Source organism: Macaca fascicularis, chromosome 4, assembly GCF_037993035.2.
Source record: "Macaca fascicularis isolate 582-1 chromosome 4, T2T-MFA8v1.1".
NCBI lineage: Eukaryota > Metazoa > Chordata > Mammalia > Primates > Cercopithecidae > Macaca > Macaca fascicularis.
This window is the reverse complement of record NC_088378.1, coordinates 150,882,961-150,908,246: the sequence shown is the minus strand read 5'-3', so window position 1 is coordinate 150,908,246 and position 25,286 is coordinate 150,882,961. Positions and strand designations below refer to the sequence as shown.

Here is a 25,286-nt window from a genome sequence, read left to right as displayed (position 1 = left end):
CATCAATGTTATTTGCTGACTTATACATTTCTTGCCCCTCACCTTCTCTGCCAAATCTCCATGCTTTATAACCCAGACCTACCCATGGTCGAGTTCTCTAGACTTGGCTCCTCTGATTGTGTGAGATCCTCCCACCTTTAGGAAAGGGGAGCTGGTACTGAATATGTGTGTGAAATATTTAAAGAATAAAGTGTGGAATAGTGAAATATGGGCCCTAATGCACTAGGAGATCAGAAGGAGACAGAGGCGTATGAGCTGATTGACTCAAGGACAGCTTTATAGATACAGAGGAGATTTATTATAGATATGGGAGGATGGGTAGGATCTAGATGGGGCATGAGGAAAGAGAGGGCACTTAACAATTGGAATGAGAGTAAACAAAAGCCCCAAAACCATTATTATTGGTAATAATGCCTGGTAGAAATGAATGGGATATACATGGGAAATGGTATATAACAAGGATGTCTAGCTGGGCAAGAGGAGGACATAGTTACTTCTCAGAAGGAAGTCAATAGGTGCTATGCATGGCCTATTGACTGTGGTAGCCATGCCAGCTTCTTTCTTCTCTCTCCTGTTTAACCTCCCACTGGGAAGAGCTACTATGTACAGACTTATTACAATTTTCTCAAAGAGTGGCCGGATGCAGTGACTCATGCCTGTAATCCTGAGGTGGGCGGATCACTTGAGGCCAGGAGTTCGAGACCAGTCTGGCCAACATGACGAAACCCCTTCTCTACTAAAAATACAAAAATTAGCTGGACATGGTGGTGCACACCTATAGTCCCAGCTACTTGGGAGGCTGAGGCAGGAGAACCACTTGAACCCAGGAGGCTGAGGTTGCAGTGAGCCAAGATCACACCACTGCACTCTAGCTTGGGTGACAGAGTGAGACTCTGTCTCATAAAAGAAAAAAAAAATTTTTTCTTTTTTCTCAAAGAATTTTTCAAACACTATCTCATTTGATGCATGTGATAATCTTGGACAGTGCTGTTATACCAATTTACAAGTAGGAATCTGAGGTTCTCTGAGGCTAAGGAACTTTCCTGAAGCCACAAAACTGGTAAGCAGCAGAACTGGCCTGTGAGACTCTGGCCCAGATGTGGTCAGCGCTGTTTGTGGTCAGAGACCATTTGCCTGCTCTTCTGTTCATTCATTCATTCACTCATTCATTCATTTTTGGTAAATCTTGCCTGACCATCTACTAAGCACTGGGTCCCAAGTTAAGACAAAGGTAAACAAGGCCCTTTTCTTGCTCCCCGTTCCAGTTGGATGGGGATCAGAAAGGCAAAGCCAGCAGTTACAGTTACAGTCTCACGTGGTAAGGGCTGTAGGGTGATGCCCGGGGTGCGTTGGCTGCCCCTAGGAAGGACTTTAAGGGTGAAATTGTGCCAGGGGCTAAGGCTTCCTAGAGGAAGTGATATCAAAGCTGAGATACTGGGAAAGAGTTAAATGTTCTTTACAGAAATCAGTAACATAAAAGGTGAGAGGCCAGAGAGAGGAATGGTATATTTGGGGAATTAAAAGTAGTTGGATTTGCCTGGAATGTGAAGTGCAAGTTGGGGAAGTTTGGAGGATGGAGCTAAGGACACCTTAGCTTAAATCTGCCGAGGCCAGATCGTGTGTGGTTGTGGAAACCATGGTTAAGAGATCTTCACTGCCCAGAGCACATTGAGGAACCGTTTGAAAGGCTGGGAGCCTGAGAGTGACTTGATCAAATCTGCAGCCTAGAAGAATTCCTCTGGTGCAGTGGGAAGGATAGGCTCACTGTTGCAACAGTTGTTGCAATCTGTTACAGTAGAGACATTAGCTGGTGGCATAAGGTGCGATAGTGTAAGGTGCTTCTCTCTTCAGTCTCTGCAGTAGTGTTCTGGAAGAATCCAAAGGCCTCTTCCAGAGCAAAGCTAAAAATGGTGGAGAAGGGAGAAGCAGAGTTTGCTATCTTCCATGATTTGGTTCCAAATGCACAAGCCTTGTTCTGGGTCTTTTTAACATCTGCGTGTCTCAAGTCAAGCAAATGGCTTCAAAAGCCATAATATCAGCATAGCTCTAGCGTTCAGATTACCTTCTTTCAATTAGCTAACCAAGATAAACCTTGATTTCATTAAAATTGTGTACTTTATCTCCAAGTCATGGGACTAAAAAGGTCTTTAAAAAATATGTATGTTTCTACAAGTTTAGAATAATTTTAAAGTATCTATCTATAGCAAATATAATTTTAAACATCCATAAAACACAAAATATAGCTCAGGATCTTTTCATTATGGTCTGGGTTCTCAAAGAGCACATTGCAAGGTAAATCAAAGAAGCTGAGAGAAAATGTTAAGTGCTTCCGTCAGGCAGATATTTGTCAATGTGGCTGAACGTTTGGACTCGCAGAGCTGCTTTTTTTCTACTTAAAGAAAACTCTTCTCTTGTAGACCCCTCTACATTTTTCTCATAAGAAATTCTCTTTAGAGACTTCTCTAATTTATCCCTCCCTTCCCTTCCAAAAAGAGAGAGGAGAGATTATCTCAAGGAGCTGGCAGAACAGAATCAAAAGCAGGGCGGTGGGGGTGTGGAATAAGTCAGTGCAGACCCAGGTCCTTGCCGTCGCTGGAGATCTCTGAACTTTGCCGCCTCCCTCTTTGCTGAGGTCCCTCAGGTGGCCTCATTGTTTCTATTACCTTGGTAGAAAGCCTGTGTGAAGTCCCTGCCTGCCTGGCAGTCTCGTTGCTATGGAAACTTCCATTCCACACACCTGATTCACACATCACGCTTGGCTAAGTCCAGACAGAGGTCACAGACTGGCATTTGCCCTTTGTTTCCCCTTCTTGTGTTTTCCAGACACTTAAAAATGGATACAGAAAGATGAGCAGGTGGGCAGTGTTGTGTGTAAGAATGCTTTGTTGTCAAATGTAGAAGTTTGTTTAAAAAAAAAAAAACCTTGTAAATGGAAGAGCTTAGCAAATGGCAAGTATGCATGTAGTTCTAACCTTCTCGTAAGAAGGCAAAGTTTTAATCCTGTAATGTGTCTGAGAGTGACTTTTTTTCTGGATTTCTAGGTGAGATTGGAAATGGGTATAACAGATTCCAGAGTCTGCGGCTCCAGAGGGCGTTTTCTGTCCCATTTCACCAAGTTGCTCTTACAATCTAGGATTACAATGTGGGTTCAGGTGAACCATCCCTGACAGCTATTTGTTAAGAATCAATTTCTCTCATGATGCTTTCTATACTGCGGCTTTACTTTTACATAAAGTGTAGTACTTTAGAAAGCATAAATACTTTTGAGGAAATTACCCTTCATTAAAGGTCAATACATTTGCTGGAGTAATTTTCTGTTTACCCTCTGATTTTTTCTTCTTCCTGTGTAACTTCTTTAATATATAACTTAGAGAAAATGACCCTGTAGGAAGTCGGATTATTAACGTTCTTGCCCAACCAGAATTTCTCTTTCTTAGGTTGAGTTGTTTTCTTTTGATTGTTGTTTATAAGGCTGAGATTTAGAGATAAAAAAAAAAAAAAAAGACTTTCAAAGGGACATGGGACATGGCATTCAGCCCTCCTAAAACATTAGGTTGGCCAGGCGCGGTGGGTCACGCCTGTAATCCCAGCACTTTGGGAGGCCGAGGCAGGTGGATCACGAGGTCAGGAGTTCAAGACCAGCCTGGCCAACATGGTGAAACCCCGTCTCTACTGAAAATACAAAAATTAGCTGGGCATGGTGGTGTGTGCCTGTAATCCCAGTTACTTGGGAGGCTAAGGCAGGAGAATGCTTGAACCCAGGAGGCGGAGGTTGCAGTGAGCTGAGATCGTGCTACTGCACTCCAGCCTGGGCTACAGAGTGAGACTCTGTCTCAAACAAACAAACAACAAACAAACAAACAAAAAACAACAAACCCACATTAGGTTTCAGACATTATGTGCGGTGCAGTTATCATGTCTTGGCAGTCAGGTTAGCTAGTGAGTTTCTGTTTGCTCTTACCTCCACTGACGCTTCTGTTTCTTCTCATTTGTCAATGTTACTCCTGTTTAGATGGCCTCGATTTACAAAATATGCCCTTACTACCAGCAGTCTACCAGACCTGGGGTTCAAATCTCATCTACTTATGTCCTTGGATAAAATTATTAGCCTCTGTTGTCTCATCTGTGAAATGGCATTAATACAAAACTGCTGTAAAAAATATTGTAATTTTTAAAGTAGATTGCAAGATACCTGCCACATAATATCTATTGTTACTATTATCCTGTCAGATCGTTTAGAAATAACATTTATAGCATCTGAAAGCATATGCTTGCTCTTAGTATTACTAATTTTGGTGTTGTTCCTGACTTTAGCCAAGGTAAGGACAGGTTGGGGCTAAGTATATGGATGGTGGATGGAAAGAAATTATAATTTTTACAAAAAATAGAGCATGTACACATACATTCTCCTTGTCTTTTTTTCATTTGTGTACTCACCCTCGGTCTATTTTTTTGAATCTCCCTGCAAATTCAAGTGGCAAAATGAAAAGGTTGCACAAGTATTGGAAGATAAAATGTTGTAATAGAGACATTTAGTGAGCAGTCGCCCTGTGCTGTCAACATTTCCAGGCAATCATAGAGGTACATGTGTGGATTCCCATTCTCATGACCCCAAGGCCATTCTAATCCCCCCATTCTAATCCCCTGGCTCCTCACCTCCTTCCCCTTCCTCTCACTCTTCTCAGATTTTCTCCTCCTTTTTCCTCCTCTCCTCTCCTTCTCCTCCTTTTCTCCCGGTCTTCCATTTCCTCCTCCCTCTCCCCCTCCTCCTTGTCTTTCTTTTCTTTTTTGAAAATTGTGGTAAAATATACCTGCCACAGAACTTACCATCTTAACTGTTTGTACATGTATGGTTGTGTAACATTATGTACTTATTTATTTATTTATTTATTTATTATTTTTTGAGACTGGAGTCTCGCTCTGTCGCCCAGGCTGGAGTGCAGTGGCATGATCTCGGCTCACTGCCAGCTGCACCTCCTGGGTTCATCCATTCTCCTGCCTCAGCCTCCTGAGTAGCTGGGACTACAGGCGTCCACCACCATGCCTGGATACCTTTTTGTATTTTTAGTAGAGACGGAGTTTCACCGTGTTAGCCACGATGGTCTTGATCTCCTGACCTCGTGATGTGCCCGCCTTGGCCTCCCAAAGTGCTGGGATTACAGGCGTGAGCCACCACGCCCGGCTGACATTACATACTTTCACATTTTGTGCAACCATCACCATACTCCATCTCTTGAACTTTTGATCTTTCCAGACTGAAACTCTGTACCCATTAAACTCTGACTCCCCCTGCCCTCTTCCCACCACAGCCCGCGGAAACCACCATTCTACTTTCTGTCTCTATGAATTTGACTACTTTCGGTATCTCATATAAGTAGAATCATATAGTATTTGTTCTTTTGTGACTGGCTTATTTCACTTAGCATAATTAGCCTTCAAGGATCATCCCTGTTGTAGCATGTATCAGAATTTCATTCCTTTTTAAGGCTGAATCATATTCAATTATATATATTAATATATACCACATTTTTGCTTATCCATTTATCCATCGACAGACACTTGTGTGGCTTCCACATTTAGTATTTGTGAATAATGCTGCTATGAACATGGGTGTACTCATGTCCCTTCAAGACCCTGCTTCATTTCCTTTTGGGTATATACTCAGGAGTGGAACTACTAGATTATATGGTAATTGTATTTCTAATTTTTTGAGGAACTACCATACCGTTTTCTACAATGGCTGTACCATTTTACATTCCAACCAACGGTGCATAAGGGCTCCAGTTTTTCCACATTTTCAGCAACATTTATTTTCTGAGTTTTTGATAGTAGTCATTCAAATGGGCATGAGATGGTATCTTAAAGTTTTGATTGCATTTCCTTAGTGATTAGTGATGTTGAACATATCTTCATGTGCTTATAATAGGCCATTTGTATATCTTCTTTGGAGAAATATCTATTCAATTCCCTTGCCTGTTTCTTAGTTAGGTTGTTTGTTGTGTTGTTGAATTTTTAGGGGTTATTTATATATTCTGAATATGAATCCCTTATCAGAAATATGATTTGCAAATATCTTCTCCCATTCTGTGGGTGGCCGTTTTACTGTGTTGTCTTTTGATGCACAATATTTAAAAATATTAAATGAAGTCTAATTTATGTATTATTTTCCTTTTGTTGCTTGTGCCTTTGGTATCATATCCAAGAAATAACTGCCATATCCAATGACATGAAGCTTTTGTCCCATTTTCTTCTAACAGATTTATAGATTTAGGTCTTATGCTTAGGTCTTTGTTCCATTTTGAGTTAATTTTTGTATATGGTGTTATGTAAAGTACAACTTTATTCTTTCACATGTGGACATTTCGTTTTCCCGGCACCATTTATTGAAAACATTGCCCATTCCCATTGAGTGGTCTCGGCATCCTTGTCAAAAGTCATTTGACTATACGTGAGGGTTTATTTCTGGGTTTTCTATTCTGCTGGTGCATCTCTCTGTCTTTATGCTAGTATCACCATGTTTTGATCACTGTAGCTTTGCAGTAAGTTTTGAAGTCAGGAAGTGTGAATCCTTAGCTTTGTTCTTTTTCAAGATTGTTTTTCGCTATTTAGGATCCTTTGAGAGTCCCTATGGATTTTAGAATGGATTTTTCTATTTCTGCAAAAATCGTCATTGGGATTTTGATAGAGATTGCGTTGAATCTACAGATTGCTTTGGGTGGTATTTACATCTTATCAGTATGAAATTTGCTAACTCATGAACATGGTATATATTTTTATGTATTTATGTCTTTTTAAATTTCTTTCAGAAAGGTTTTATAGTTTTTATTGTATAAGTCTCTTAACTCCTTAATTAATTCCTAAGTATTTCATTGTTTTTGATGCCATTATAAATGGAACCATTTTTGTAATTTCCTTTTCAGATTGTTCATTATTAGTATATAAAAATGCAACTTATTTTTTTATGTTGGCTTTGTATCCTGCTACTTTATTTAATTTATTAGCTCTAATAATTTTTTGAGTGCAGGATGGGGGCATCTTTTGGAGTCTTTGCATATAAGATCATATCATTTGCAAACAGAAATAGTTTTACTTTTCCTTTCCAATTTGGATGGCCTTTATTTCATTTTCTTGCCTAATTGCTCTGGCTAGAGCTTTTTGTACCATGTTGAATAGAAGTAGTGAAAGTAGGCATCCTTGCCTTATTTCTGATCTTAGAGTAAATCCTTTTAGTCTTTCACCATTATGTTGTTGGCTATGGGTTTTTTCATATATGAATTTTATTATATTGAGGTAGATTTCTTTCTAGTATGTTGAGTATCTTCAACATGCAAGGGTATTGAATTTTGCCAAGTGCGTTTTCTGAATCAACCACATTAAGATGATCATATGGTTTTAGTCTTTCATTCTGTTAACATTATGTATTATATCAATTTTTCTATGTTAAACCATCCTTGCATTTCAAGACTAAATCTCATTTGTTTGTGGTGTATAATTCTTTTAATATTTTGCTGAATTCAGATGGCTAGTATTTTGTTGAGAATTTTTACATCAGCGTTTATAAAGGATATTAGTCTGTAGTTTTCTTTCTTTTTCTGGCTTTGGTATCAGGGTAATACTGGCCTCACAGAATGAATTAAAAAGTGTCTTACCAGCCAGGTGTGGTGGCTCACGCCTGTAATCCCAGGACTTTGGGAGGCCGAGGTGGGTTGATCACCTGAGGTCAGGAGTTCAAGACCAGCCTGACCAACATGGTGAAACTCCATCCCTACTAAAAATACAAAAATTAGCCAGGCATGGTGGTATGCACCGGTAGTCCCAGCTACTGAAGCAGGAGAATCACTTGAACCCAGGAGGCAGAAGCTGCAGTGAGCAGAGATTGCACCACTGCACTCCAGCCTGGGCAATAGAGTAAGACCCTGTCTCAAAAAAAAAAAAAGACAGAAAAGTGTTTTATCTTCTTCAGTTTTTTGAAAGAGTTTGAGAAAGATTGGTGTTAATTCTTTATTTTTATTTTTTGAGACAGAGTTTCACTCTTTTTGTCCAGGCTGGAGTGCAATGGTGCAATCTCAGCTCACTGCAACCTCTGCCTCCCAGGTTGAAGTGATTCTCCTGTCTCAGCCTCCTAAGTAGCTGGAATTACAGGCGTGCGACACCACGTCCAGCTATTTTTTGTATTTTTTAGTAGAGACAGGGTTTCATCATGTTGGCCAGGCTGGTCTCAAACTCCTGACCTCAGGTGATCCACCTGCCTCAGTCTCCCAAAGTGCTGGGATTACAGGCATGAGCCACTGCGCCTGGCTTCTTTAAATGTTTGGTGGAAGGTTGTGTATGTTTAAAAACAGTTTCAAAGAACATATTTAACCAGCTGAACTGAGGGAACTGTTACATTTAGGATAAAGAGAAGTTTGGAAAACTGCGGGGTTTCCAGATTCATTGTTTTATCTCCAAGTGACAATTCCCTTTTGCTCTCCCAAGTCTTTACCAGAGGACTGAAGATTGAGTTTGGCCTCTGTGATGTGGCCTGGCTGACAGTCTGTTGCTCTCTCATCCTTTAGGAGTCCTGGGTGATTAGTAAGCATTTTCTCACAGTAAATGATTCAGAATGAAATGTAGTTCTAGATACAAAAATTATTTCTGAAAATAACCTCACTTCTTTAAAACCATTTCTATTATATGTTGATTTAAAAGCATTCATACTGATCTCCAGTCAACTTTCTCTTTCTCTTGTTGTTCCTTCCTCCATCCCTCTCCCCACTCTTTTCTTTCTCTCTCTTGTCTGCCTGCCTGCCCGCCCCCCTCCCTTCATTCCTTCTTCCCTCCCTCCCTTCCCCCTCTGCCCCACTCCCTCCTTCCTTCCTTCTTTCCTTCCTTCCTTCCCTCCCTCCTTCCTTCCTTCCTTCCTTCCTTCCTTCCTTCCTTCCTTCCTTCCTTCCTCCCTCCCTCCCTCCCTCCCTCCCTCCTTCCCTCCCTCCCTCCCTCCTTCCCTCATGGAATACCCAGAACAATACTGTGTAATAGACATATAATATAAGACACATGTGTAGCCATGCTAAAAAAATGAAGAGAATTAGGTGAAATTAATTTTAATAACATACTTTAACCTAATATATCCAAAATATTATTTCAATATTTAATTAATATAAAAATTATTGAGGTATTTAACTGTATTTTTCATAGTAAGTCTGTGAAATCCACTGTCCTTTTTAAACTTGAGGTACATCTCAGTTTGGACTGAACTCATTTCAAGGGCTCAAGAGCCACATGTGTCTAGTGACCACTGTATTAGACAGCGCAGACCTAGTGTATTCAGTACCAAGCACGTAAAGTCCAGAAAAGGGCAGCCCTCAACTTGGCTTCATAGACAGGACAGATGAATAAAGGGTGAATGGTGGCTGTGAGTACCTGGGGAGGAGCTGTGCATAGAGTATTAGGGAAGCCCAGAGGAGGGGCTCCAAAGTCAGACCTGTGAGCTGGGGCCTCCCTGCAACTTACTTGGCTTGTTCACCACCACTAGATCTCATTTCTTTGAACTAGTCCCCTGTGGGGAGGCAACTGAGCTGGAGTTTGGCATGGGCTCCAGTCCATCAGACATTAACTTTTTGCCTCATGTATTAAGAGAGCCACTGGCAAGTTCACATTTGACTCTGCTCTCACCACAGGTCTGGGAGCTGGGATTTTGGAAACACAACCTCACTGCTTTCTGTTCTGGTCTGCCTTTATTCCCACACACAGGACGGCTCATCTAGCCTCCTGGAGATTGCTCTCCGGCCGGGTGCACCTCCTTGCTTCTTTTTACTGCAGTGCCCAGAGGAAGGTTTAAAGTATGACTGAGGGAAAGGAAGGAAGAAAACATTTTTATTTTCTTCTTTGTCTAGACACCTCCCCTACTTATCTCTGGGAGGCAGCACCAAGAGCTCTGGTTGTTAATGGAAAGGTCATCAGGTGGGCTTCTGTGGATCCACCCTGTCCCCACCCTGGCCACTGTGCCTGCCCTGCTTCTCAAGGACTTAGAGAGGTAGCTAATGTGGATGGTGAGGCTCCAGCAGTTAGGCAAGTGTGTGTATCTCCCCAGGCTCCCTGCGTGGGGAAGGGTGGTAGAGAGATGTTTACAGATAACCAGCCAGGAAGTGCAAGGGAAGAGGAGGAGCTGTTTCCACTTACCCTCCTACCTCCTTTTGGCTTTCTCTTCTGGCATTGCCTACGGACAAAAAGGGATGGGAATTTGGCAAAGTGAAAGTATCTCATTGTACTTCCCCACCCCTCAGTCTCACCTCCCTTCTAAGACTTTTTTCTACCCAGGTCACTTAATACTCAAAGACTGCAAATTCCTTTCCTACTGCTGATGTGGAAGAAACTTGGAAACATGTTCCTTTCCAGGAGATGAGTGATACGGCAGAAAGACGGGTCAGATGAGGCCAAGGGACTGGAGCCAGAGTCTTACCAAACTCGCAGGCAGCTTGTGACTGCGGGCATGCTGTGCTGATAGAGGAAGGGAGGCCTGGGGGCTCCATGGTGTCGGGATTCCTCCCTTGATAAACAGAGTCAAGGTGGGTAGGGGGACCTTGTGATAGATGTCCAGCACTTTGGAAGATTCTATTAGCATGTGTTGGCTTGTTAAATGATCTACCCATTCATGTTGGTGGCCTGGTCCAAGGCTGTGCTTCTGATAGCACCTCATCTCTTTTAATATTTGAAGTCTATACTATTAACATAGATTTCTTTGGGAATTGTATACACTTTCCATCATAGGGAATCAAATCCAGCATATAAAAATGGCAAGAATCTCAGTAATTACCTAAATTCATGAAGAAGCCAAAGTAAAAATATTTCTTCCCTTGGGAATAATAAAATAAAATAAAATAGATGAGAGTTGAATGTCTCTTATCCTTACCCCGCGCTCACAAATCTCGTAAAACTCAAAATTAATGTCACAATGCACATTAGCAGATAGCATTTTTATTGAAAAGTGTTAAATTAAGGAGTTAACACTGAGAAATTGAAACTGATTAAGAAAATGGAAAAGGCCGTAGTATTTGAATGTTACATAGGCATACTTATATTGTACTGTAGATAATGAAATAAGATCATTGTTACTGGTGCAGCCTGTGGTCAAATGCATTTTTTTTCTTTTTTTTTTTTTTTTTGAGACAGGGTCTCTTTCTATCGCCCACGTTGGAATGCTGGAGTACAGCAGTGCAATCATGGCTCACTGCAGTCTTGATCTCCCAGCTGCTCAAGTGATCCTCCCACCTCAGTTTCTTGAGTAGCTGGGACCACAGGCATACAGTACTGTGCCTGGCTAATTTTTTAAATCTATTTTTTTTTTGTAGAGGCATGTTCTCAGCTCAGGCTGGTCATAGGCATTTTGATACCCCAAAATATTTTGAATTATTCTTAGTTTCAGTAGATGAGGTGAGTGATCATTTGAGTTCCTTCAACAGGTCATTAGACCAGACCAGAAGCGAGCTGTGATGATAACACAGGCTGTGGGCAGGCAGGCACCGAGGGACACAGTGAGAGCACCAAGACTGTGGGCTCTGGGTTTGAATCCTGGCTCCACTACTAATCAGCCCTGTGCAAGTGACTCAGTCTCTCTTAACCTCGTTTATTTTCTGTAAAAATGGGAATTGTAGATTTACATTTATGGAGATTATATAAGATGATCTGTGTAAAATACTTAGTCCGCAGTACCTGACAAATATTAAATTCTGAGGAAATATTAATTGCTATTATTACTACTTCAACTCTGAAAATGCTGTTTTCCTGACAGTAAATGGCTGTTTTGTTTATTTCTGCCAGTAGCAAAGCAATACATTGACTGTTTAACGCCTTTTTGGCCTCTTTGAAAATGTTTAAAATTATGTTTACTTTTTCTTTATATCATTGCAGGTTTTGTGTGTGTGTGTATGTGTGAGAGAGAGAGTGAGTGTGTTTTGGGAGGACAGTAATTACCCTGTGCAGATGGAGCTGCCCAGTCTTTCCCATGGCAACTGAAAAAATAAAAAATAAAAGCAAAAACTTTGAGGTTACATAATTGCCTTCAATAGACTAGGAGGAGTGTAGAGATCATGACTTTTTTTGTGGGTTTTGGTGTTCTTTTGGTTTAAGGTGTTGGGTGAAGATACAGAGGTCCTACTGAGTAACTGAACAGGATGCTGTTGCTTGCTTTGAAGTCAGTAAATTGGTCAAAAGTACAAGTAGGAGGGGAAGTTGAGGTTTAATGAAGGAGGGCCATTATTAATGTTTCCATGCTTTTAGCAGTTTAAAAGTTGGGAGTTTAAATAAGATTTGTTAGTTGTGGGGAAAACAGCCCACAGACATTCAGACATAGTTGAAGTTTAGTCTTTCAGTCTTCATTTTAATCTGAAAGTAGGGAACCAAGGCCTCTGAATCACGCAGCAAAGGGATCACTTCATAACTTTAACAGTCTGAATGCTAATTATTGCATGCTCATAATGGCATAAGATTTGCAGAGCTCCCCCACTCTCATCAAATCCCAATTATCTGAAGATTGTTTTCCTTGGGAGCCAAAAGAATATTATAATTTTCTGATTTTTTTTAAAAATCTCCCAAAAAGATATATATTCATCCCCTTAAAACCTGGGTGTAACCAAAGGCACTAGTGTCCAAAGAACAGGTGTTGTCTTTCCATAACATCCATAAAATGATCCCTCTATACATTCTCTTTATATCTCTTGTGTAGGGATTAACATGGAAGCCTTCATTATTTGATTGGAAAGTAGGTTTGACTTTTCCACTGGAGATTTGATGCTGTTAGCTCCAGAACCAAGATAGTTAAGACTATTAAACTTTCCTTGCCCAACCAATTTGTTGGAAATAAATTGGTTATTTATTTATTTATTGGTTTTTCTCTCCAGAGACCCAAAAGATCATATAATGCCAACTCTATGTTATCGATAATAATTTGGGCATAGGAAGAAAACGGAGAGTTGAAATCTACAAATTCTCCTAAAAGCCAACATTCAAAAACCTCTTCTGCTCAGCTCTTTATATGTGAGCAAAGGAAAGGAGAATGAGAGATAAGATATTAACTTAAGTGAGTACACGTGGCTCAGGACACTTGGTGTCAGAAACTCTATGTTACAATCCAGCCTCTTCCAATTAGCTAGTGAGCACTGGGAAATTTTTGTAACTCCCTGAATTCTCCCTTTATCATTTGTCAAATGATGAAAGAATACTTTTGTCTTGTGGTGTTGTCTTAGATGAGATACGATACATGTGCAATTTGTAAATTTTGGGGCACACGCCATGTGGTGCTCACTACTTTGTGTCATCTGATAGAGAGGAGGAGAAAGCATATACAACTAGTAGCCTGAGTAAATATTGGTTATCATTTACTTCCAAATTGCCAAGAGTAGGCTGTAAACCAACAATCTTCCTTGTTTAACTTCCATCAACTACAATTGCCTCAAGTCCCCCAAATTGCAATTGGTAAACAACAAACAATAAATGCAAGATCCCTATTTGTATCCTTCTTGCTTAACTATTTTCATTCATGGTAGTCAATTGAGCTTATTCACCTAACTAACCTGCAAGGATAAACAAGTGAGTGTTTTTTTTTTTTTTTTTTTTTTTTTTTAATATCATTTCTGGGAATCCTAAATAACTAGTTTCAATTGTTATAGGTTGTGGGAGCTGGGAATTTGTTTTCTCCCCATTACTGGACTCTTTTACAATGGCATCCTGGGAAACCAAATTTGAAACTCAAAGGAGAAATGGAACAGTGACAGTTTCCTTTAACCTGAGCTCAGGGCTTTGGCAATAGCTCTGCTCCAAGTTTCTGTTCTATCTAGTTCTGCCTGGAACTTAGGTAAAGGAAAGCTTTCTGTATCTTCCATCATCCTTGCCTTGTTCTAATGTAGCAGAGGTAATTCTTTCCTAATAGTGTTGCTCTTTTTTTTTTGAGATGGAATCTTGCTCTGTCGCCCAGGCTGGAGTGCAGTGGCACAATCTCGGCTCATTGCAACCTCCACCTCCCACATTCAAGCAAGTCTCCTGCCTCAGCCTCCCGAGTAGCTGGGATTACAGGCGCACACCACCACACCCAGCTAATTTTTGTATTTTTAGTAGATATGGGGTTTCACCATATCGGCCAACCATGGTTGATCACCATGAATTCCTAACCTTGTGATCCACCTGCCTTGGCCTCCCAAAGTGCTGGGATTACAGGTGTGAGCCACCACACCTGACTGCTCTTTTTTTTTTTTTGGCATTCTCTTTATTAAAGAGTAAGAGTTTTCTTTTACATTTTTTCTCATTGCTCTCTTAGCTGTTTTTTGTTGAAACCAGTATGGAAGAGTCACCTTTCCTTAGTGTGTGTGCCCATGGTACATTACACATGGCACCTCTCCCTGCAGGGGCCACACTATCACAACAACCAGTGTCCTCATCTCTCCTAGGCCTTGCTCCTGGCCCAGCCCTGAGCACATACACTGCAATATCAGAACCGTTGATCAATTCTGAAAGCAATTTATTAACCTCAGCCATGAGAAAGAAGTGAATTCATGATCAGGTTAAAAATTGTAGGCATGGTTTAAAAATTCATTCCAGTGACATAATGAAAAATTTCATCAGGAGTCAAGATTGGAGATCTCTTTTTGGCTTTGCAACTGAGTAAATGTGGTAAAGTAACTTGATGTTTGTGTACTTCAGATTCTTATATATAAAATAAGATTTTGGACTGAACTGTCCATAGTTCAGTTGTCTGATTAGGGATTATAATATCTGTGTCTTATGTAACCTAAAGAATATCTTATGTTATTCAAGACTGCTCATTTTCATTGACATGCTCAATACCCAAAGCACATAGTTTTTCTAGACTCTGACTGTTCTCCCCCATCCTGTGAAGGAGAGTGGTAAGGGCCAGTTTCCTCATGAAAGCAACTGAAGAAACTGAAGTAAACATGTCTCTTTTTTTTTGAGAGGGAGTCTTGCCCTGTTGCCCAGGCTGGAGTACAGTGGTATGATCTCAGCTCACTGCAGCCTTTGCCTCCCACGTTCAAGCAATTCTCCTGCCTCAGCCTCCCAAGTAGCTGGGATTACAGGTGCCCACCACCACGCCTGACTAATTTTTATACTTTTAGTAGAAACTAGGTTTCACCATGTTGGCCAGACTGGTCTCGAACTCCTGACCTCAGGTGATCCACCTGCCTCGGCCTCCCGAAGTGCTGGGATTACAGGTGTGAGCCACCACACCTGGTCAAGACATGTCTTTTTATTGTGTTTGTTATCCGATCTTTGGAAAGGAGACTCTATAACAAAACAAAACAAAAAATCTTCTAAACTGAGTTCAAGAATAGGTGTTGCTTTTGGATTCACTTCTTTTGGAAGCTTTAAAAATGGGATCTTCAGATCAGAATGTATATAGATATTCTCTGAAGACAGGATTGTATTTGTCCTTCTAATGCCCATCTCTCAAACTCAGCCAGTGTTTAGTTGCTTCTCTTTAACATAGGCCTCTGTTGGTAGTTTGTGTATTCTTTTCAGAAGAAATGTAGGAAAAAATATCTAGGGGCTTATGAAAGCCAACAAACCTATACTTGGAAGGTAGATGTGTTGCCTTAGAAAGATTTATGTGGAAACTTGTTTTCTAGAAAGATGAACAAACAATGAGCCAGACTGTCCTTGTTCTTGTTTTAAAATAAACATATTTGTAGACCTGTAATTGGCTCCTGATGAGCAATACATGAAGCCATTTAAGGCATGAAGCTTTGCATTGGTATGGAACCAACTGAATAAAACTTGTTTATAACCTTGTATACCTTTCCAACATAAACACCATTCCTGGAGTGAATCATTTTTGTTCTGGTTTATACCTAACATCATGTGACAGCTTTTTCTTTTAGATTTTTTTCTGGCCTGGATTGCTAGCTAGGCGTTTGTATTTTTTGATGGTGGTGTTCTAGGTTATCCTTTTACATGCCAAATTGGCATAAGCTAGAGTATTATATTTTATACTTGTCAAAGGACAGCACATATTATTACTGTATCGTAACTAGGTCTCGCTTTTTTTTTTTTTTTTAAGTGCTTCAACTTTCCACCTATGTATAAACAAGTATACCTTTTAAGTGAATTCTTGGATTGAGGAACAAGGAAGTGTTTTTTACTCATCGTATCTTAGCCCTCAGTACTGCCTCCCACCTGAAATAGTTCATTTCTTTAGAGGATATTATGGAATTTAGTTATCCATTAATATGTTTTTGTGGATTGTATTGAAGAAGATGAGGAGTACCATGCATTTTTTTCTAAGAGTAAAATTGTAAGTATCAGTATGATTATATTTTACTTTTTTAGTGCATTTAGTGGGTTTCATTAAAACTGATCTTGGATTGTCACAATATAGGAGAGTGGGGTTTTTTTTGTGGGAGATGATGTCTGCATACAGGAGATTGTTATTATAAATATGATGTATCCTGGAAATTTTGGAAAGTTGGAAAGAGCGACTTGACAACTCTTACACTGAACAATGTATCTGAATCTATCAATCAAACAGATCACTATCTGACCAGAAATCCCTGTAAGAGGGAAAAAGCTTTCAGTTCTTTTCCTAAATTTTATCTGTCTACACAGATGATATTTCTGTTCCCCTTTGACATGTTATTTTCCTCATAAACAGTTTTAATGGTTCCATACGCCTGCAGGCTAAAAAGCAGATACCCAGTGATCTCATCTCTACTAGTTGACTCCAATCTGTCTTTTCAATAATGGCCTCCACACCCAGTCCTTTGTCAGATGTGTACTCTGAGAGGAGGCGTTGTATGATGGGGAGGGGAGACACTAGATTTAGAAAACTCTGGGTTCAAACCCCACTGCTTTATTAGCAATGTGAAATTTGTCAAATCACATCATGCCTCTGAACCCTAGACTCTTACAGGGTAAAATGTGTATAAACATACTGACTTTTGTTTTCATCTGTGATACCATGTGATATCTTTCAGGGTCAGAAATGTAGTTCTGTTTCTTGAACTAATTATGGTGGCTAATTTGAATTTGCAGTGCGTAAACAGGCTATTTGGAATTCAAGCATTTCTCCCTTTCCTTGTCATCTAGTTAGATGGTGAATTCTTCTTTTCCTATTACTTATTATCGAAACACTTTGACCACAAGGCTACTTTTTTTTTGAGATAGAGTCTCGCTCTGTCACCCAGGCTGAAGTGCAGTGGCTTGATCTCGGCTCACTGCAAGCTCCGCCTCCCGGGTTCACGCCATTCTCCTGCCTCAGCCTCCTGAGTAGCTGGGACTATAGGCACCCGCCACCATGCCTGGCTAATTTTTGTATTTTTAGTAGAGTCGGGGTTTCACCATGTTGGCCAGGATGGTCTCCATCTCCTGATCTCGTGATCTGCCTGCCTTGGCCTCCCAAAATGCTGGGATTACAGGCGTGAGCCACCGTGCCTGGCCCACAATGATACTTTTAAATATTTGGGATACAAATAAGCTATTTTAAATTTAACAAATAAAAAGAGCTACACACACATTTTTCAGGCAGTTGTCCATTCTTTAATTTTAACAGGTTGTTCAGCTGTGAAGAGGAGAGAGAACATAAAATTGGATTTTTATTGGATTACTCTTATGCTCAATATAATGTTTTTTGGTCTTACCTAATCCTGTGGAAATATCTAGGAGGATGTAAAATCCAGTGTTCATAGACATTGCTCACCATCTGTTACCAAAGTGAAAAATCAGCATTCCTGATTTTATTTCCCTTTGTGTGCTCAGTCCAAACTCAGGCAAAGAGGTCACTATTTGTTCCCTTTACAGCAAACTTGATCCTAACATTGCATATTCCATAATCTGTCATCTTTGTGTAGTTTTGTGGTAACTATCTGCTCTTACTTGGCCTCTTCACATACTTACTATGATAGATTTTCTTGATTTACCAAATAGGGAACTTATCCATTAGAAATGTTTGATTGGCTTTTTCAGAAACAAGAAGTTGTTTTGCTTTTTTTAGTGTACATATACTTTTTCTTCCCTCAGACCCAATCTAATCTAGGTGGGAGAGAAAGTAACGAGAGTCTCTTGGAAAACCAAAGAGAGTCACAGCAAGCCCACAAAGTTACACAGGAATCAGGAAGAATAAAAATGTAAAGGTAACATGGATGAACTGTCTATTAGGTGCTTTCGTACATACTATCAGGTTTAAGGTTTACCAATAGCATTAGGTATGGTGAAGATGATTGATATGGTTTGGCTGTGTCCCCACCCAAATCTCATCTTGAATTGTAGCTCCCATAATTCCCATGTGTTGTGGGAAGGACTCAGTGGGAAATAATTGAATCAAGGAGGCGGTTTCCCCCCTATTGCTCTCATGGTAGTGAACAAGTCTCATGAGATCTGATGGTTTTATAAGGGGTTTCCCTTTTCCCTTGGCTCTCATTCTCTCTTTGCCTGTGGCCATGTAAGACATCCTTTGCTCTTCCTTCGTCTTCTGCCGTGATTATGAGGCCTCCCCAGCCATGTGGAACTGTGAGTCCATTAAACTTCTTTCCTTTATAAATTACCCAGTCTTGGGTATGTCTTTATTAGCAGTGTGAGAATGGACTAATTACAATGATTGTGACAATGACTATGGCCATTGTACAGATAAGGAAGCCAGCTCAGAGTGGCAAGTCACCTGGGCCTGAACATCTTGCTAATAAGCAGCATAGCATGTTCCTTGATTACTCTGTTATATGTGGCTCTAAAAGGTTTTTTCTGTGTGCGTTCATATGGATGTTAGCAAAACCAATGTAAGTGTAGTTAATGGAATTATTATTTCTCATGCCTACTATGATTTCTTGTCTGATTGGAAAATAATACTCCAGGATCAGGTTTGTTATACTTCCATCTATGACATGTGCCCCAAATGACAGTGACCTTATGGCAGAGATTGGCTCAGGAGAAGTATTTTCTCATCTTCTGGAATGTCCTACTAATGAAATAACTTAAAGGACAAGGACATATGAAGGTGATTCTATAATATTAACTCTAACCATTATTAAATTCTTAATGCATGCCACATATGCTTCTATTTGCTTACCTGCATTAATTTTTTCACTCTGCATAATACTCTTATGAGGAAGGCACCATTTTTTTTTTCATTTAAAGATGAAAAGGTTAAGGCACAAGAAGATTCATAACTTGCCAAGGTCCCAAAGTTAGTGTGGGTTCCAATTCAGGTCCTCTGGCTCCACAGCCACTCTCCAGTGCTGCTTCGGAGCCTGATACGTTAGTAACTGGTGGCTCCCTAAGAACCTTGACTTTGGCTTTAGTTGATTTAGAAAATATTTTTATGTGTGTGTATTTACTTTGAAGCCTCTCATATTTTCTCATTAATTACAAGTAGTCCACAATTTTCAGGACTGTAGTTGTAAAATATAACTCAAGGCATAATGAGAAAGTAGATTTTAGTCATTTGGAATGGTTAGGAACAGCTCTCTGTGTACCTTTCCAGGAATTTAATGTTTTAACTGAGCATAGTGACCCGAAATGTTTGGAGAAAGTGAGAGATTTTGTGTCTATATACATAGGTGTCCCTGTGTCATCTTTTTCTTTAGCTTGAAGCACTCAGGATGGAAAAACAAATCTTGGGAAAGATGAAAGAGTAGAACTCAAGGAAATACCACAGAAGTTACAAAGGACTAGAGGTTTATGACTGTAATTTATAATGTCCACTGTCCTTGTGAAAATTATGTGGGATGGTTTATCTTTTTCTATTTGGGAAGATACATTTTTTATATTTAAAAATATCTTGTCTTTAGCGTTCTTTTAAGTGTAGTGATTGGAGGGCTGAGATATACAAACTAGATTATTTTCATTCTGGTCTTTTTCTTTTAGTATTTGGGGTAATTTAAATGCTTCTTCATTCACTCACATACTTATTCAACAGATATTTATTGAACGCCTACTATATACCAGACACTCTGCTACACCCTGAGGATAAAAGGTAGATAAGATGCTGAATCTGTCCTCCAAGCATTTGGATTCTGGTGGCAGAAACTGTTGTGTACCCAGTTAGCCCCTGCAGTGTGAGAAGTGCTACACTAGCAGAATGAAAAGTTCTGTAAGGTCACAGAGGAGGGAGGGAATAATTCCTCCTGTGGTTATGAACAGAAATTTGAGCTAAGTCTTTTAAAGGATGAATAATAAGGTTGGGTAGGCCAAGCGGGCAGGGAGGGCCCAAGAGAAAAGGTGCTCAAATGCCTAGAGTATGAAAAGGAATGAAAACTGTCATTAACTCACAGCTAGGAACACTGATCCCTGTAACCAGCTTGGCTTACCTGAGAAGGAAATGCTACCACCTCTGAGGGTTCCCCTCACCAGTCTTCATTTATTATTGTGTAAAATTAGAGGATGACAGCAGTGGTGGTGGTGGTGGTGGCGGCGGCTGCTGCTGCTGCTGCTGCTGCTTTGTCTTCTTCCTTTTTCTGGTTAGCTTGATAGATTTGGGTTAGATATAGGCATTTTCCATATCAGGTTTTAGTTCTTTATTTTTTCAACTTTTACTTGATTTTTATTATTTTTTCTTTCTTTTTTTTTTTTTAGACAGAGTCTTGCTATGTTGCCCAGGCTGGAGTGCAGTGGTGCGATCTCAGCTCACTGCAACCTCTGCCTCCCGGGTTCAAGCAATTCTCCTGCCTCAGTCTCCGAAGTAGCTGGGATTACAAGCATGCACTACCACGCCCAGCTAATTTTTACATTTTTAGTAGAGATAGGGGTTTCACCATGTCAGCTAGGCTGATCTCCAACTCCGGACCTCAGATAATCCACCTGCCTCGGCCTCCCAAAGTGCTGGGAGCATGAACCACTGTGCCTGGCCTCAAAAACTTTTATTTTAAATATGGAGGTACATGTGCAGATTTGTTGCATGGGAATATTGTGTGATGCTGAGGTTTGGAGTACAGATCCCATCACCTAGGTAGTGAGCATAGTAGCCAATAGGTAGTCTAACGTGCCCCATCCGTATCCAGGCTTTAACCATACTGAGACAGTGAGAAAAAAACTGAGCTGCTTACTGTCACCCAATGGAATGGAAAGTTTTCTACCATTTTGCTTCTATGTCATTTTCATATTACTTTTTTGGGGAAATTCGATTTTTCTGCCATTCTACTAGACTATATCTCTTTGATCACTACCTATGTGCCCAAATCACTGCTTCTCCCAACTTTTTTTGTGGGCCATCATCCATGAGCATGGTACATCCATGTGGTGACTTCCTCTGTTTGTTTAAATTTGCACATTTAGAGTTTTGTGTTAGGACAGTAAAACACTCATGTCTAAATAACTTATAAGTCCTGGGAAACTCATAAAAATGACCTGACATGATGTTTTTTGCCTATAAGAAACCTTGCAGATGGCTAAGAGAAGAATGAAGATGTTTTGACTTACTGTCTCTTCAATTATGTTATAAAAAATTCAGCGGACTTGTCCATGATCATTAGGAAAATGAATGATTTTCCTATTGTAAATTACAAGTGCCACAAACTACATAAGGACTGTAATTGACAGGTATCAACTGGTAGCATTTATTTACATTCTCCAAGGCAACCCACAGAACTGTAGTGCTCACCATATTTGTTCAGAAAAATATGTTTTTAAGTAAATAAAACTTCCTTAACACTGGTTACTATAGTTAAGCAACTTAATTCCAATTGTTAACTTTGTTTAGTAAATGATGGATGAAACATGATTTTGTAAGATAAAAGAACATGGTGCCAAAACATTATATGAGCATGATGCCAAAAATACACACACACACACATACACACACCTGAATACATTGTTCATAGTGTTTTCTAATTCAGGGAAACTGGAAGATGATTTGAAAGTATTATGATCAACTTTGTATTTATTCCAGGAAAATTTACATGAGGAGAAAATACATTAATCTTGGCATGTAATAAAAACCAACATTTTGTTATGTAATTCATTTTGTGATTTACATTTCTATAATTTATTCAATAAACCTAATAAATGTTGAGTAATGAATGAATTTAGTTTCATGAAGAAAAAATAGTACATGAATGATCTGTCATTGTACAAAACTGCTGAATTGTGAATATGGTTTTTTGTGAGTATTTTCTTCCCTTCCTCCTTGTCCCATCCATATGTCCTTCCTTCTTACCCTAACCTCCTATGACCCGAGGATAGCACGTTGAGGGAAGAAATCGTCAGAAGTTTTAATATAATTATATTCAGGATGAGAGTTCTGTTCAACACAACATCATTGGTTAATTTAGTAATTTCTAGAATTCTGCCTAGACTTGAAAATACTTTCAATACTCATTGCTGAATATTGCTGTTCTCTGCATGTTTTTCTTCTGGGATTGAACTGGACAGGATTTTGGTTTTTTAACGCATTCCAGTGGGTATAAGTATATTGGCTAGTAAAGGTTCCCTTAATTGACCTGGTTTTAATAAAAAATGATCCAGTACTCCTGCCACTCATTTTTCTCTTTTTTGAAACCACAGATTAATAACCTGGTGTTATCTCTATCACCAAGGTGAGAAATTCTGCCAACAGTGGTTTACAAAAGCAGCTTTGGGGTTGGATCTGGAGAGTGGCTAGGATTTTACCAAAACTAGATCTCTGTTTTTCTTCTAAATTACACATGGACAGTTTCAACAATTAAGTTACCAAATTCATATTTTATATTCTATTCACATATCAGGAAACATTTAGCCCAAAGTCTGTTTACATAAATATTTCTTTTTGGATCTTTTCTTCTACTCTGAGGACACATGCCTGCCTTTCCCCAGTATGTTCTCCACTGCTGTCAGTACCTTGAGTATAGTGAGCCTTCAATAAAGAGTCAGTGAATGAATCCCTTTGTCATTGTGTCTCTATTATGTAGAGTGGAAATCTGTGCTGGAACAATAGCTAGTAGATGATCTGCACCAGGGAGGCCTGGGCTAGACTTCAAAAGCTGTTTCCCCATCCCGGCAAGGCAAAACATGTTCTTTTTGGGCTGGGAGGTCACAGCTCTATCCCCGTTCAAGACTGCACCTCCTTTTTTCTCTCTTCCTTCCCAGGAGCCGTGGAGTCCAAGTGTGACTGCCAAGAGGAATCCAGCAAAGCCAAAGAGCCCGAGCATGTAGCCCTGCCCGAAGCCTGCCACACGCATGGAAAACCCAGAGGAAATGAATGAGGATCAATGGGAAGAAGGGAGCCAGCCAGGTGAGCAAGCTCATCAGTCTGGAGGCTAGCGCCACTGGAAAGAATCCCGGGCGGTTCTGTTTATTTGGCAAGTTCGGGCCATGACCTGAGCTTACACTAAATTACCTCAGAGCAAATTATTTTTTTACCAAGCCATGTAAATGTTAGGTCAACTCCCTAGAGCTTTTGGGCTGAAGACAGATGACTACATCAAAGGCTGCTCTTGAGTTTCCAGGTGTGGCTGGGGGAATTGTCTGTCTTCCTTCAGGAAGACGTTTCTAACTCTTCCCTTTTCTCTACCTCAGATGAATTATTTTGTTTCATGCCAATTTAAGTGTTACCTAGAGACTTTTTACATAGAACCAATTATTTATTTATTTATTTATTTTATTATTATTATTTTTTGAGACGGAGTCTCACTCTGTTCGCCCAGGCTGGAGTGCAGTGGCGCGATCTCGGCTCACCACAAGCTCCGCCTCCCGGGTTCACGCCATTCTCCTGCCTCAGGCTCTAGAGTAGCTGGGACTACAGGCGCCCGCCACCTAGCCCGGCTAATTTTTTTGTATTTTTAATAGAGATGGGGTTTCACCGTTTCACCGTGGTCTCGATCTCCTGACCTCGTGATCCGCCCGCCTCAGCCTCCCAAAGTGCTGGGATTACAGGCGTGAGCCACCGCCCCTGGCCACATAGAGCCAATTTAATTGAACATAGAGTCCTCTGGTTTTGGTATGAGTGGGTGTGCCTGTGGGCGTGTCTTCATAAAAGGAGGCCAAGGCTGTGTTTCTTCTTTATAAATACAAATTTCACATCACAGTCTTGGGTGGATATATTCTGAAGCATCCTCCTAGGTAAATTGAATCGGACTATAGTGGAATTTTTTTTTTTTTGGCAATGGGAAGCATTTTAATAATTAAATCACTGGTTGAAGGCTTGTGCAAAGTTTGGTGCTATATTGGGATTTACCATTGTGATTCTAAGTTCATTTTAAATTTCTGCCGCCTGCCTTCCTTTCCTTTTATGTTAAGTGTTATTACCTTGTGGAGAGAAGGTATTTTAATGATAACAGAATGTTACTTGAAAATGCTTCCAGCCAGGCATGGTGGCTCATGCCTGTAATCTCAGGACTGAGGCAGGAGGATGGCTTGAGCCCAGGAGTTTGAGAGCAGGCTGACCACCATGGTAAAACCCTATCTCTAGAAAAAAATACAGAAATTCGCCAGGCATGGTGGCATGTACCTGTAGTCTCAGCTACTCAGGAGGCTAAGGTGAGAGAATTGCTTGAGCCCAGGGAGGTTGAGGCTGCAGTGAGCCGTGCTCAAAACAAAACAAACAGCTCCCATTCTACCACTCCTAAAATCCATATTGTATGTCAAAAAAGGAAGTTTGATACCTGAAATGACTCTTAGCAGGGCTTCTCAACCTCTGTTCCCTGGCATTTGGGGCTGTATCATTCAGTATTGTGGGAAGCTGTCCAGTGCATTGCAGAATATATGGTAGCACCCCTGGCCTCTACCCAGTAGATACCAGTAGTATAATTCCTCTCCCCAGCTGTGGCAACCAGAAATGTTCTGTGGGGGAGAAATTTGCCCCCAGTTGAAAACCATTGTTCTAGGGATTGATTCAACAAAGGAAAAGAAGGTAAAGAAAATAGTAAAGATGTCACGTATGGAGCTTTATTTTTGTTGTTTGTTTGTTTATTTTGTAATATTACCCTGTGAATTTCCGAAGAAAGTAAATCCTAAGACAATGAAGTCTGCCACTAGAACTCCCATTTAGCCACCAATTCTCTCTCCGTTATTGACTGGAATTTAGTTTGGATTAATATAACAGTTACAACTCACTCACAACAAGTATGGACTTTGATGCTGTCATTATCAACTGAAGAACTCCCAGGTGTTTATATTAAACACGCAGAACTTCCTATGAAGTGGCCATTCTGATCACTGGGTGTTTTCACAGGGCTGGCTTATTGGGGGAAAAAGAGGGAGTGGTTGGAGAAAAAGACTCAAATAAGGCTAATGCAAGACTTTAATAACTGAATGTATGAGTTGAATGAAGAAACGCGCCTACTCTACACTGCAATTCAGCAGTTTTTTGAATGGGAGGTCAGATACATGATTTAAATACA

At 40.2% G+C, this 25,286-nt stretch overlaps 1 protein-coding gene across 30 annotated transcripts in view; it reads left to right on the top strand.

Moving 5' to 3' along the window:
* LOC107129614 (uncharacterized) overlaps positions 1–25,286 on the top strand; it is a 487,674-nt gene that overhangs the window by 373,099 nt on the left and 89,289 nt on the right. For all 30 annotated transcript variants that reach the window (XR_012434191.1, XR_012434179.1, XR_012434199.1 and 27 more), the window contains one exon: positions 23,035–23,179. The gene's annotated coding sequence lies outside the window, so the exon portion shown is untranslated. The remainder of the gene's footprint in view (positions 1–23,034; positions 23,180–25,286) is intronic.